This window comes from Typopeltis vanoorti, chromosome 21 (assembly GCF_054136105.1).
Source record: "Typopeltis vanoorti isolate ZY-2024b chromosome 21, IOZ_Tvanoo_1.0, whole genome shotgun sequence".
Taxonomy (NCBI): domain Eukaryota; kingdom Metazoa; phylum Arthropoda; class Arachnida; order Uropygi; family Thelyphonidae; genus Typopeltis; species Typopeltis vanoorti.
In genome coordinates, this window is record NC_143569.1 from 93,396,131 (window position 1) to 93,409,618 (window position 13,488).

Sequence of the window (13,488 nt, forward strand, 5' to 3'; positions counted from 1 at the left end):
AACACATTCCTGGATGCTAACAATGTCAACTTCTTTCCTAATATCATCATTTTTAATATTATATTGCCATTGATGAAATCTGGTTACGCCCCTAATCTTTCTCAAGGCACTCGTATCTGCGGTCTCTAGTCTTTAGTCAAGTGTTTTACTTCTGACACAGCTCTCAGATCCGTAAGTTAAAATTGGCTTGAATACTATCTTGTATACAGCTAATTTAGTATTCTGGCTAATTTCTCTCTTATTCCATATAAATTTATTCAGTTGACTTCCTACCATGCCAGCTTTGTTGATTCTGTTGTGTATTTCCATATTTAATTTACCATCTTTACAAAAATCGTTCCTAAGTAGCTGAAAGGTTTTACTTGTTCTATAGGTTCTTCATTCACAATGCAGTTTATATTTTCAACGCTTCTGTCTATTTTCATTGTCTTTGTTTTGTTATCTGACTTTCATACTATATCTGTTACAACAGTTATTCAATTTAGCCAAAGAATTTTGCAGACTTCAGGCGGATTTATTTATTTATTTATTCAGGCGGAAATATAACATCGTCCGCATAAAACAAAGAGCTGACATTAACATCTCCAATTTTGATATCAGGTTTAATAATACTTTCATTCATAATGTGACCCATATAGATAATGAATAACAAAGGGCATAATGTACATCCTTGTGTGACACCAGATTTAACATTAAACAATCTTCCTGTACTTCCTTCAATTCTAACTGCTGACTTACAACTCAAATAAAAACTACGTGTTGCTTGACATAATGCCCATTGACACCATACAACTGTAGCGTTTTGAATAGTTTCTCTCTTGGCACCCTGTCATATCCCTTTTCCTGATCTGCAAAAAGTAATCTTTATTACAGATCTTTATTATATTCCCATGATATCTCAACTATTTGTTGTAAAGTGAAAATCTGATCCTGACAGCCTGTATTTTGCCTGAATCCAGCTTGCCCTTAACTAAACATCTCTTCCATAATCCTTCTTAACCGTTTCTCAAATATACTTGAGTAAATCGTATAAGGAGCACTCAGTAGAGAAATACCTCTGTAATTCTCACATTCAGTTTTATTTTCCTATTTATATGTGGGTACTCTGAGAGCACTACTCCAATCATCCGGAATTTGTCCCTCTGCCCAGGCCTTCTGAATTATGCAGGGCAGCCACTGTAAGAGTTTTATACCTCGATACGTGTGTTTTTCTGGTTGCATATTATCTACTCCTGCTGCCTTTCCACATTACAGGCCTTTAATTTTATTTTCTACTTCAATTATGGATATGCATTTCTGACGGCTTCTCTATTGAGCGTTTTTTACCACTGTGCTAGCACTGCTTGTTTCATTTAGCAATTTTTCGACGTAATTACTCCATTCTTTAAGCATATCTTTTCCCCAGTTTTCATGTCATTTTAAGATCTCTAATTCCTTTTATAGTACTCTTTCCTCCATTTCTAAGCTTCTTCAACAATCTCCAGAACATTTTGCCACCTTCCTCATATTTATTTTCTATGTTATTACCAAAGTTTTCCCATGGCTTTGTTTAACTAATTTTACACAGTATTTAGAAGACCACAAGCTGACTTATTTGCCAGGAACTTTCGATATGCTTTCTTCTTTTCTTTCACTGCCTCTTTAACTTGCTGTGTCCACTAAGGAGTAATGATTTTTCTATCCTTGCAGCCAACTTCACCACATACCTCTCTGGCTGAATCATTCAATGTTTTCTTCAGGGCTTGCCACTGAATCTCCAAGGTTTGGTTCCTGTTCTCTTTCAATTTGTTCTTGAATAATGTTTGTGTATTTTATTCTATAGTTCACATCTGAGAGTTGCTCACTTTTATTCGCTTTAAAACTTTCTTACATGTTATTCTTTTCAATATGAAATTCAATTTTATCCTGCTCAAGACTAAATGGTGATGATTTCCAATTTCAAATCCCCTCTATACACAAAGGATTTAAAATTGGAATGCCCGGCGGAAGCGGGCATTCAGAGCATGCGGTGCATGCGGGCGCCGCTGTGATGGGTGCTCTGCCGCCGGGGAGACGCCCCCTTCGTGCCTGCAGAACCACACACGACCGGATCGTTACAGGGGAGCTTAGATAGAAATTGCATGCGGGCGCCAAAGACCCTAGCGCCGCTTCTGTCTGTACACTCTTGTGTCCTGCACCAGGGAGAAATCATCACTATCACTATCTCATTGATTATGTTATTATATAATCAATGAGACTTTCTTATTCCTTGCCTCGTCTCCCCATGTAACTTTGTGCATATTTTTATGTTGGAATACATGGTGTTAGTTATAACCAGTGCATGTCCTGAGCAGAAATTCAACCGGTATTTGCAGTTATTATTAGATTTGCCCTTTTCTGCAAATTTTCCCAAAATATTATGGTATGGCTAACGATCATTTCCTCCTCTGCTATTTAGATCCCAACAAGGTCGATTTTTTTTCCTTTTTCATTGTGGCGGTTGCTTTCTCTAAAGTGTCAAAAAATTCCTCCACTTCTACATTAGTAGAACTTTCTCTGGGACCACAGGCACAAATAAGTCTCATTGTTCCGTTGCCCATTGTGATATTTGCTTACATCACTCTACTTGATATTGCTTGACATTCAAGGAGATTAGCCTAGTATTTAATGTTCAATACTATAGCTGCACCTTCTTTTTCCTGATTGTCATTGCCTGAATATCACATTTTGTATTTATTGCTCAGAAAAATCTCTCCAGATTTTGTCTTTTTTGTTTCATTCACCCTATTATGTCGATCTGGTACTTATCCAATTCATCAGCTAGTTTCATTTCTTTGCCATGCATGCTTCTAATGTTGATAGTATACCGATCTTGAACTCTGGTTATGTGAGTTGGGGTGGGTTTCAGGATATGTTCCAGTAGCTAACTTTTTTTTGCTGTTTGCCCTGGTTCCCTGGCGAAAACAACGGGGACTATGTTCAACTGGGCAAAGTCCAAGCCGTCATGAAATTTTATTATTATTATTACGGGCAACTCCAAGGAGTCCTTAGACTCATTGAGGGAGGCCCAAACATCATATCAAGAACAACTATTCGGCATTGCAATATCTATCATACTTTGCTTTGAATTCATTTACAGTCATGGCACCCACTACAAACACTGGCAGCTTATTACCACTCATTCACCACTCTCCAAGTAAAGAACCTAGTTATAAAACCCTTGTTAACTAAACTCTTGCTTAATTTCCATGGATGGCTCCTAATTCTCCTATTATAATACCTGTTCTGAAAAATTTCCACTGAATTAATCTTGTAAAACCCCTTCAGTAATTTGAATGTTTCAATCCTACACTCCTTTTCCCACCCCTTAACCCACAAATCTTCAACTTGTTCTCATAAGGTTCATTCCATAGACCAGCTATAATCTTGGTCAATCGCCTATGGATCCTCTCTACCTCGTTCCCATCAAGAAGAAACCCAGGGACCCAGATCTGGGCATAGCAGTCAAGATGGGTCTTATCAAGGCTCGATAAAAAGGAACAATAACTTGCTTATCTCTGCTCGTCAAAGTATTCTTCAGTAATCAAGTGATCTGATGAGCTGATTTAGCTACTTTTGCTATGGAAAGCAGACGAAGATTATGAGTTGTATGTGGAATGAAGGCATTCATGCTACTTAGAATAATTTCTGTGACTCGCTTATAGCAGGTGCTATGGTCAGATGTGTGACCGGAAAATTCGCCGTAAACATTTTCGCCAGGAAAATTTACGCCTTAAGATATTTTCGCCGTAAGACATTTTGCATTCGTTTTTATAAATAAACAACGGATGATAAAAGGTATTATAAAATCATTAAAAAGGCAAATCTTTATTGAGGTGAAGGTCAGTGATACATAACATAATGAAATCATTTAGAAATTGTGCAAATTAAAAGAGATTCCGCGTAAATAATTAACTTTTTGCTGCGGATCGTGAATTCAATAAATCCATCAGTAACATCGCTCATTGGAAAAAATGCAAATGCTGTGAAGCATTTAATTTTCGTTGAATTTAACATCTGTTTGATAGCGTAACTTCAAACCAATGACAACAATTTTGCGATAAAATATTAGAATATTGTTAGAATATGTTAACGTATATCGACAATATATTAGAATATTGTTGATATACGTTGATAGTTTTTGTTTCGAAGTCAACCATTAATGTTTCGGGATCTAATGATGGACGTAAGCCGTTTATGGCACTGAATAATCTCAAATAAATAAATAAATCAGCTAACGCCTTTTATTCCCTTATAGGGAGTTGGCGAGGCCTTTTAACCCCTGAATAATCTCCTGTAAATTAATTCTGATTTACCAGGAAGCAAAGCAAAAAACCGCCATGGAATCCTTAGGGGTCTCAAGCCAGTCCCAAGCCTGGATAAAGAAGGATGGTCGGCCAGATGAGTGTCGACGCTCTGATTGTAAAGAAAAAACACGATCAACAGCTACAACACGGCATGTTGTAGCTGTTGATCGTATAGGCATCAGCAGCTACAACATGCCGGCTTAGACGTCACCCGGATCAACAAGGTCCGCGATACCAATCGATCTGGGGGGGGGATCAAAAAGTGGGATACGGAAAGGAAACAGAAACTGAAACCTAACAAAACTATTATCAGTAGGAACATGAAATGTACAGACACTATGGATGGCAGAAAAACTAGAATTACTTCACGAGGAAATGAAGAGACATGGTGTGATTGTGATATACCAGGACTGATGGAGTTGCGATGGACATCAGCAGGAAAGATAAATAGATGCGAAGTCATATGGTCATGGCATGACACGAAGCATGAAGCAGGAGTTGGTTTCCTTCTTAACAAAAAAGCTAGAAAGGCACTCTGAGGCTAAAAACCAGTCAATGAACGAAATATAGTAGCAAGCTTTCAAGCAAAACCATTTAATATATCAATAGTCCAGATATATGCACCCACATCTGACAGTACAGATGAGGATATCGACTTAATTTACAAAGATCTGACAGAGACAATAGAAACAATACCAAAGCAAGATGTCCTAATTATTGAAGGAGATTGGAATGCCAAAGTTGGATTATATAACGATGATTGGGAAAGAGTCATGGGAAAATATCATTTCGGAGAAAGAAATGAACGAGGTGAAAAAATGTTAGAATTTTCTGTGGACCACATACGATAATCTGTACACAAGATTCCAACAAAAGAAGTGTAAAAAATAGATGTGGCGATCAAATGATGTTGAAAACCAAGAACATGATTGATATGATTATGATTAAAAGAAGATGGAAAACATCGGTACAGCAGTGTCGAACTTTTCAAGGAGTGGATATAGACTCGGATGATAGTTTAGTGATTGCAAACATAAGTTGAAATTAAAAAAGAAAATATAAACCCATCATCAGAAACTAAGAGAGCAGGAATAAGTGAAGCAGAAATAGGAAGAAGGAACAGAACAGTGTTAGCGGAAAAACTTAAAAGTGTGGACAAAGAAAGAAATTCGAATCTAAGAGTGAAAAGAGTAAAGAAGGCGATAGATAATGCAGTTGAAGAAACAGTACCCAGAAGAAGAGAAGATCAAGAAGTATGGATTAGACAAGAAACACTGAAGTTAGTACGGGAGAAAAGAATGTGGAAAATAAGAAGGGATACATCAGAACAAATAGAGGAGCAATATAGAAGAAAGTGTAATGAGGTGAAAAAGCAGTCAGTCGAATAATATGAAAGGTTACAAGCTCAATGCCTGACCGACCCTCCTCCTTTATTCAGGCTTGGGACTGGCATGAGACCTCGAAGGATTCCATGGCTGCTTTTTGCTTTGCTTCCTGGCATATCAGAGTTAACTTACAGCAGATTATTCAGTGCCATAAACGGCTAATAGGTAATAGGTCGGACTATAATAGCTTTCACCATGGTGCCAGTGCCACCTATGGGAGGAGGGACTAAATGATTGTTTAAATAAAAGGAAGATTATAACATTTTCGACGGACTATGCATTTTATTATTATTATAATTATTATTATTATTATTACAGTCAAATTCAAGGAGTCCATGGACTCATCAAGGAAGGCCTTATACATCATATCAAGAACAATTATTCAACATCCACACAGCATCTATCATACTCTGCCTTGACCTCAGTCACAGTGATGGTACCCACAACAGACTCTGGCAGCTTATTCCCCTCTTTCACCACTCTCCAAGTAAAAAAAACTAGTTCTAACCCCCTTGCTAACCACACTCTTGCCCAGTTTCCATGGATGGCCCCTAGTCCTCTCACCACAAGTCATGTTCTGAAAAATATCCTCTGAATTAATCTAATAGAAACCCTTCAGTAATTTGAATGTCTCAATCATATCACCCCTTTTCTGCCTATCAACCAATTTCTGCAACCCACAAATCTTCAACCTGTTCTCATAAGGTTCATTCCATAAACCTGCTATCATCTTGGTCACTCGCCTCTGGATCCTCTTTACTTCCTCCCCATCAAGAAGAAACCCTAGTTTCCCAGATCTGGGCACAGTAGTCAAGATGGCGGTCTTATGAAGGCTCGATACAGAGGAACAATAACTTGCTTGTCTCTGCTCGTCAAAGTATTCTTCAGTAACCAAGTGATTTGATGAGCTGATTTAGCCACTTTTGCAATGTGCCTCTAAACTTTAACTCCCTATCCACCAACACTCCCAAATCCCTGGCCTCGTCAATCTCCTGGAGTACATTTCCACCAATGTGGTATACTGCTGCTAATCTTTCAACCCAAAATGCATAACCTTACACTTTGCCACATTAAATTGACATCCATTCTCCTTAGCCCAGTCATCCAATCTATCCAAATTATCCTGCAAAATTTTGACATCATGTGCATTCACTATTGTCTACCCAACTTTGCATCATCAGCAACAAATGAACAGTTCCTCTCAGATCCTTTCCTATATCGTTAATGAACAAATTAAATAGTAATGGTCCAAGAACAGAACCCTGTGGCACACCACTAGTCACAGGCCGTTTTTTGAACTCTACTCCTGAATATACTACTCTATGATATCTCTCCATCAACCACCCTCCCATTCATCTCATCAACCCAATATCCATCCCCATATGTTGCAGTTCAGTGATTAGTATTCCATGTGGTATCCTGTCAAAGGCCTTAGAAAGGTCCAGCAGTATCACTGTAAACCCATTACCCTTATCCAATTCAGCCATCACTGTGTTATGAAACATGATTACATTTATGATTACTGTTTTGTAGCTGTTTGAATTATCGCAAAACAATTAAGTATCGGAGAAACTAGTATATAATAAATAAATAAATAATAAGCTAACGCCTTTTTATTCCTGCATAGGGAGTAGGCAAGGCCTTTAAACCCTATCTAGCTTGTGGAGATTGAGTGGGTAGTTCAATCTCCACATGTAGCCAATCAGAGATAGCTGGCCCATGTCTATCACTAATTACACCCAAGTGCTGCCATTGTTTGGTATCTCACACTAACAGGATATGTTATTGTCAGAAATAATGTGGGTTCTACGGTCGATTTTCCTGAATTTATGGGATGAAAAACCTCAGTTTCTGGGAGATAAAACCCATTTGCCTATGCCAGAGAGATTGATTAACTAGGGAACCTGTTGAAGAAAGGCTTAGAAAAGTTCCTCCAGTCGGCGACTAGACTCGAACTTTAAGTCTAAATTCATGCGGCCAAGCGCAGATGATGCAAGCGCCACGTCCACTGACTACACAGGCCTCAAGACTAGTATATAAATATAAATAATACATCTGCTAATGCCTTTTATTCACCTATAGGGAGTAGGCGAGGCCGTTTTAGTCCAATCTAACTTATGGAGACAGAGGACAAATTTAGTCCTTATCTGTAGCGAATCAGATATACACTACCTACCAGTACTTGATGGGACAATTTAGAATTTAAAATTGATACGAGCAGGCGAATCGTACTATTGGGTATGTCTACCTTTGGCTTTGATCAGCTCCTGCACCCTTTGAGGGAAGATTTCCACCAATGTGCAGCAGACATTAGGTGAAATTTGCCTTCATTTCTCCAGCAAAGCAGCACTGAGTTCAGCTAGAGACCGATGTCGTGCTGTTGTAGTTCTAATCGTCCATTCAATTCGTCCCACAGGTACGAATAGGGTTGAGGAGGACTGGGAATGGATGACTCTGCAAAGGCCAGGGCACTCGTTTACCACCCATCTTTTCATGCAATTCCATAACAGCTGCAGATTTTGTGTCATGGGGCTTCGTCATCTTGATAGTAACACAGGTACATCCATAAAAACTCCACAGTGAAGGCTGCACCTAATTATCAAGATACTGAGCTGCTTTCATGAAATTAAGGAAAACGACCAGTTGTCTCACTTCAAACGAGCTGATTGCACCGCAGAGAATGCGCCTGCTCCACCAAATTTTACTTTAAGGATGCCACACTGTGGTAACAAGGGTTTACCAGGATGCCTGCACACCCACGCCTTGTCATCAGACCGGAAGCAGGTGTACCTTGATTCATCGCTCCAGAGTACCGTTTTCCACTAGTCAATTGTTCAGTTGGGCGATGGACCACACCTCCTCTCGTCCCCCCCCGGACCCTTGAAGCTCTTGACCAAATTTTTTTTAACGTGGCAATGACACCCATTTTCTAATGAAGAGTCACAAAAAGTTATCAACCAATGCTACTGCGTCCGGGGAAGCTGACACGTCTGGGGCTGCAGTCTGGGCTCCTGATGATAAATATGCTACGAGGACTCATATTAACATTTTGCAACTCAATATCAACGGTACTCAGAGAAAAAATGGATGAACTTAAATACAATATCCATAGAGCTTGTCTACAAGAAACAAAACTAAATAAAAATCTGAACTTCAAAATCAAAGGATAAACAGTTCTTAGGAAGGATAGAGAGCAAAGAGCAGGTAACAGGCTTGCTATCCTTCTGAAGACCCCAGAAATCAAATTCAAAGAAATCACCCTAAATCAATATTTAAATAATAACAGTTCGACGGAAGTTCAAGCTGTTGAAATACATCTACCAAACCATTCTGTTTCAATCACAAACGTCTACCATCCTGATAATACAAATATTGATACAGATATCATTGAAAAGATAAGCGAATCTCTAACTGATGCAACCATTATACTTGGTGACCTAAATGCAAAAAGCTTAACGTGGGGCTCCCCCGATTTAGACCATAAAGGTCAACAATTGAAAGACCTCTTTACAGATTTGGAACTCACAACAATTAACAATGGACAGAGCACCTATCTCTTTAAAACTATGGGAACTGAATCTGCTATTGATATCACAGCTATTAATTATAGCATTGCATCAAGTGCACAATGGAAAATTGTGGGAAATGCCATCAGTGACCACAGACCCATAAGAACAACACTAAACTTCAAGATTGAACAAGAACAGCAAATCAAAAGGGCATGGAACTTCAGAAAAGCCGACTGGACAAGGTTTACTCAAATCTTGGAGAGCCTCTGTCAAGATGAACCTGTCTCTGGAAACCTCGACAGAAAACTACAAATCCTTACCTCACATATCAGTAAAGCTGCCAAATAATACTAAGAGGCAAGCGGAAAAATACCTGGATACCATATTGAAAAGATCACAATATTGATTCAATGATTACAGAAAGAGACAATATCAATGAACAATTCAGAATTAATAAAACTGATGAATACAGAAAGAAATTAATGGACATAACACACAAAATAGAGCAGGAAATTTGGATGTGCAAACAAGGGAAATGGGCTGAGTTTTGCAGTAACCTGGATCCAAGAAAAGACAGCCAACACTGGAACATTATTAGAATCCTAGACAACAATATCAAAAAAGAGAACCAACAGAAAGCAAACTTCATCATAAATGCTGAGAAGCAAGCTATTACAGATCAAGAAACACACTGGCAAAAACCTATTCAAACTCCAAACTTCAGTATAACAGAGAGGACAAGACCCTCAATAAACTCACAAGTAAAATACTAAAACAAGCAAGAACATACCAAACTATTGACATATTCTCCGAAGAATTTACACTAAGTGAACTAAATTCATCAATCTAGAAAACTGCACCTAATAAATCTCCTGGTAATGATCTTATCTTTGGTCATATTGTCAAAAACTTTGGCCAAAAAGCCAAAGAACAACTTCTGGAAATTCTCAATACCTCTTGGCAAACAGGCAAACTTCCAAAAGAATGGAAAAAATCAGCTATTGTACCCATCCTGAAACCTGACACAAATGCTTCAGAATGTCAAAGTTATAGACCTATCGCATTAACTTGCATACTTTGTAAAATTACTGAAAGAATCATACACTCTAGGCTTATGCACTGGCTGACAAAAAATAAGAAAATCAACTACTACCAAACTGCCTACAGAACTCGTCATTCGACAACAGATCAATTGTTCCACTTCTGCCAAACAATAATAGCCTCATTTCAGGAAAAACCAACAAAAAGACAACTGCCATATTCCTTGATATGACTGCTGCTTTTGATGGTGTTTGGATCAAAAAATTAATACAAACAGTACATGATATTGGAATTAGAGGAGATGCTTTAATCTGGATTGCTGATTTCATTAGAGGAAGAAAGATCAAAGTCAGAATCAATGCAGCAATATCAAAAGAGCGGAGAACCTGGGCTGGTGTTCCCCAGGGCTCAGTACTGAGTCCCTTACTATTCCTTCTATATGTCAATAACATTCATCCCTACCTTACAGAAGACACAAAAGTAACTTGTTATGCAGATGATATAGTCATCTGGCACACTAGTGCTAAAATCAAAGAATCAGAGGAGATTTTAAACAAATCCATTAGAAGATTAGAAAAATGGTCAGATGAACGTAAACTCAAAATCAACCCAGACAAAACAAAACTAAGCACCTTTAGTACAGACAGGAAAAATAGACATTTCTACAGTCCCAAAGTCATGATCAACAATAAGTTAATTGAAAAAGTTGCAAATCCAAAACACCTTGATATTTCGCTTGATCAGGAATTACTTTTTGCACAACACATCTCTAACACTTCCAAGAGAGCTCTGAAAAAAAATTAAATATACTGAAAAGGCTTTGTGGAACAAATTGGAGTGCAAAGCCAAAAATCCTCAAAACTACTTACACTACACTAATCAGGCCAATAATGGAATATGCAGCACCTATCTGGTCACCTTCAGCCTCATCGGTAAAGAAAAAATTAGACAGAATACGAGCAAAAGCATCCAAGATTATCATTGGTGCAGTCTCATCCACTAACAACATCAAAGCCCGACAGGAATGTGGGTTTGACCTGCTGGAGGACAGAAGAAAATTTGCCACCATAAAATTCATAAATAATATCGGAAGCTATCAAAGTGATTATATCTCCCTAAAAACCATTTTTGGTTCCCATTGGAACCAAAGAATGCAGACTTCACAAATCATCAACTTTACAATATGATGACACTATCAGGAAAGAAATAGGTCTTGCTCAGCTAAATGCCCACATAAACAAAGAACCTCTAGTTCCAGTCCTTTACTTCCAAATACCTCCATAAATCTAAACCTTACCAAACTCTGAACAAAATAAGAACCAAAAGAAATGCTCAAAGAAAAAGGCCTAAATACTATCAACCTTCTTTCATCTTCCAAACAGGTTATTTGTTATACCGATGGATCGTCAGTCACCAATATGATTAATGGAGGCGCTGGTGTTCTCCTTCTACTCCCTAAAGGTGAAAAACTTTCAATAAAAGTTGGATCTGGAGAATAGCTTCCAATTTTACCAGCGAACTCTACCCAATAAATAAAGCACTAGAAGCCTACTTAAAACTGTCATCATCTCAACAATCTGAAGGAATTATAATTTACAGTGACTCAAGATCAGCTATGGAGGCAATCAAAAATGGCAATACCAAGCTCACACAAGACATCCATAAACTCTTAAATCAACTAAAGTGTTTAGGTAAAAGTTGCATTTTACAATGGATTCTTGCTCATGTAGGCATTGATTACAATGAAGCAGCTGATAAATTAGCAAAAGAGGCCAGAAAATTCAACCAAGAAACTCACATGATAACTCTTGCTGATTCTAATGCACTAGCAAAAGCTAAACTAATTCCACTGAAATCAGTGATACAACATCAAATTACCGAAATCAGTACTGACAGAAGGACCTCCACCACGATAGCAAGACTACGAACAGGACATTATAGCGGAATGAAGATCAATACAGATGATACCAGAACATATAGAAACTGCAACAACTGTCCCAATACAGAACTGACACCCACTCACATCTTTACCTGTCCAGCAATTACAGCAGCCTTGCAAGAAATAGATCCTAATCCTGAACAACAGTGCTATACAAACAAAATCATCGACATAGCCAAAAGCAGTATAAGGAGCACACGGAAACATCTAAGACTCTTCAAAGGACAAGACAACAACAACAATTGTTCAGTTCAACGCTCTTTGCTCAACTCCAGACGATCCGCTTTGTTCGTTGTTGTCATTTTAGGCCTGTGTGTGCAGCTGCTCTTCCGTGGAAACCCAGAAAATGGAACTGTTTTTGTACAGTATTAGTGCTCACCATGGTGTTACTGGCGCTCTGGAACTCATCACTGACGGTCTATGCCGATTGTAGCCAGTTTTTGCGTGCTACCAGTTTTAACATCCTCCTGTCATTGTCACTCATTTTCAGCGGCTTTCCTGGATGTTTTCCTTTATTCGTGATGCCAGAACGTCTCCGCTTGTTGATCACATTGCCGACCATGGAAGTCACGACGAGAACTCACGTCACTGAGTTCTCGTCGTGTTGCCATACCACCTCTATTCAACTGCTACCATGAAATACTGCTTCCTACTATCTGTAGCAGTTTTTATGTTATCAAGAAACCTGGAATGTTCCATAACTTCAAATAACAGGGGGGGGGGTGTCTGGACTGGACAATTATTGGTAGATATTGCAGATGGCCAAGACCATCACTAATTATACAAGGCAGTCGATGACGACAGGAGGCTGACAAGTGCCGCCATCTCTTGGTTAGTAATTCTAATACTATGTTTGACTGTCCGAAATTGTGTGGATACGGGAAGCAATACCCGACTTTCTGTGATCACTAGGCTGAGTGCTCGTGCCAGAGATCGACTAACTCGGAAACCGGTTGAAAAAAAGAAAGCTTAGAAAATATTCTTCCAGTCGGTGGCTAGACAGGAACTTAGGACGGTCTTTCTTTGGGCGGGCTAGCACCATAGAAGCATACGCCCTTCACCTGAGCTACACCGGCTCCAGAGGCCAGTATTCGTCTCCATTACTTAATCCTTCATCTTCTACCCACAGCAGTATTTTTGTTGTGTAAATTGCATTTGTTCCCTGTCCAATTTGTCTGTTGCTTGATCAAAAATCCGAGTTTCCGGGAGAATAAAACTGTGCTTTCGTGCATACTGATCTCCACCTGAAAAATCCCATGTACAACACTAATATATTTATAAGCTTTATT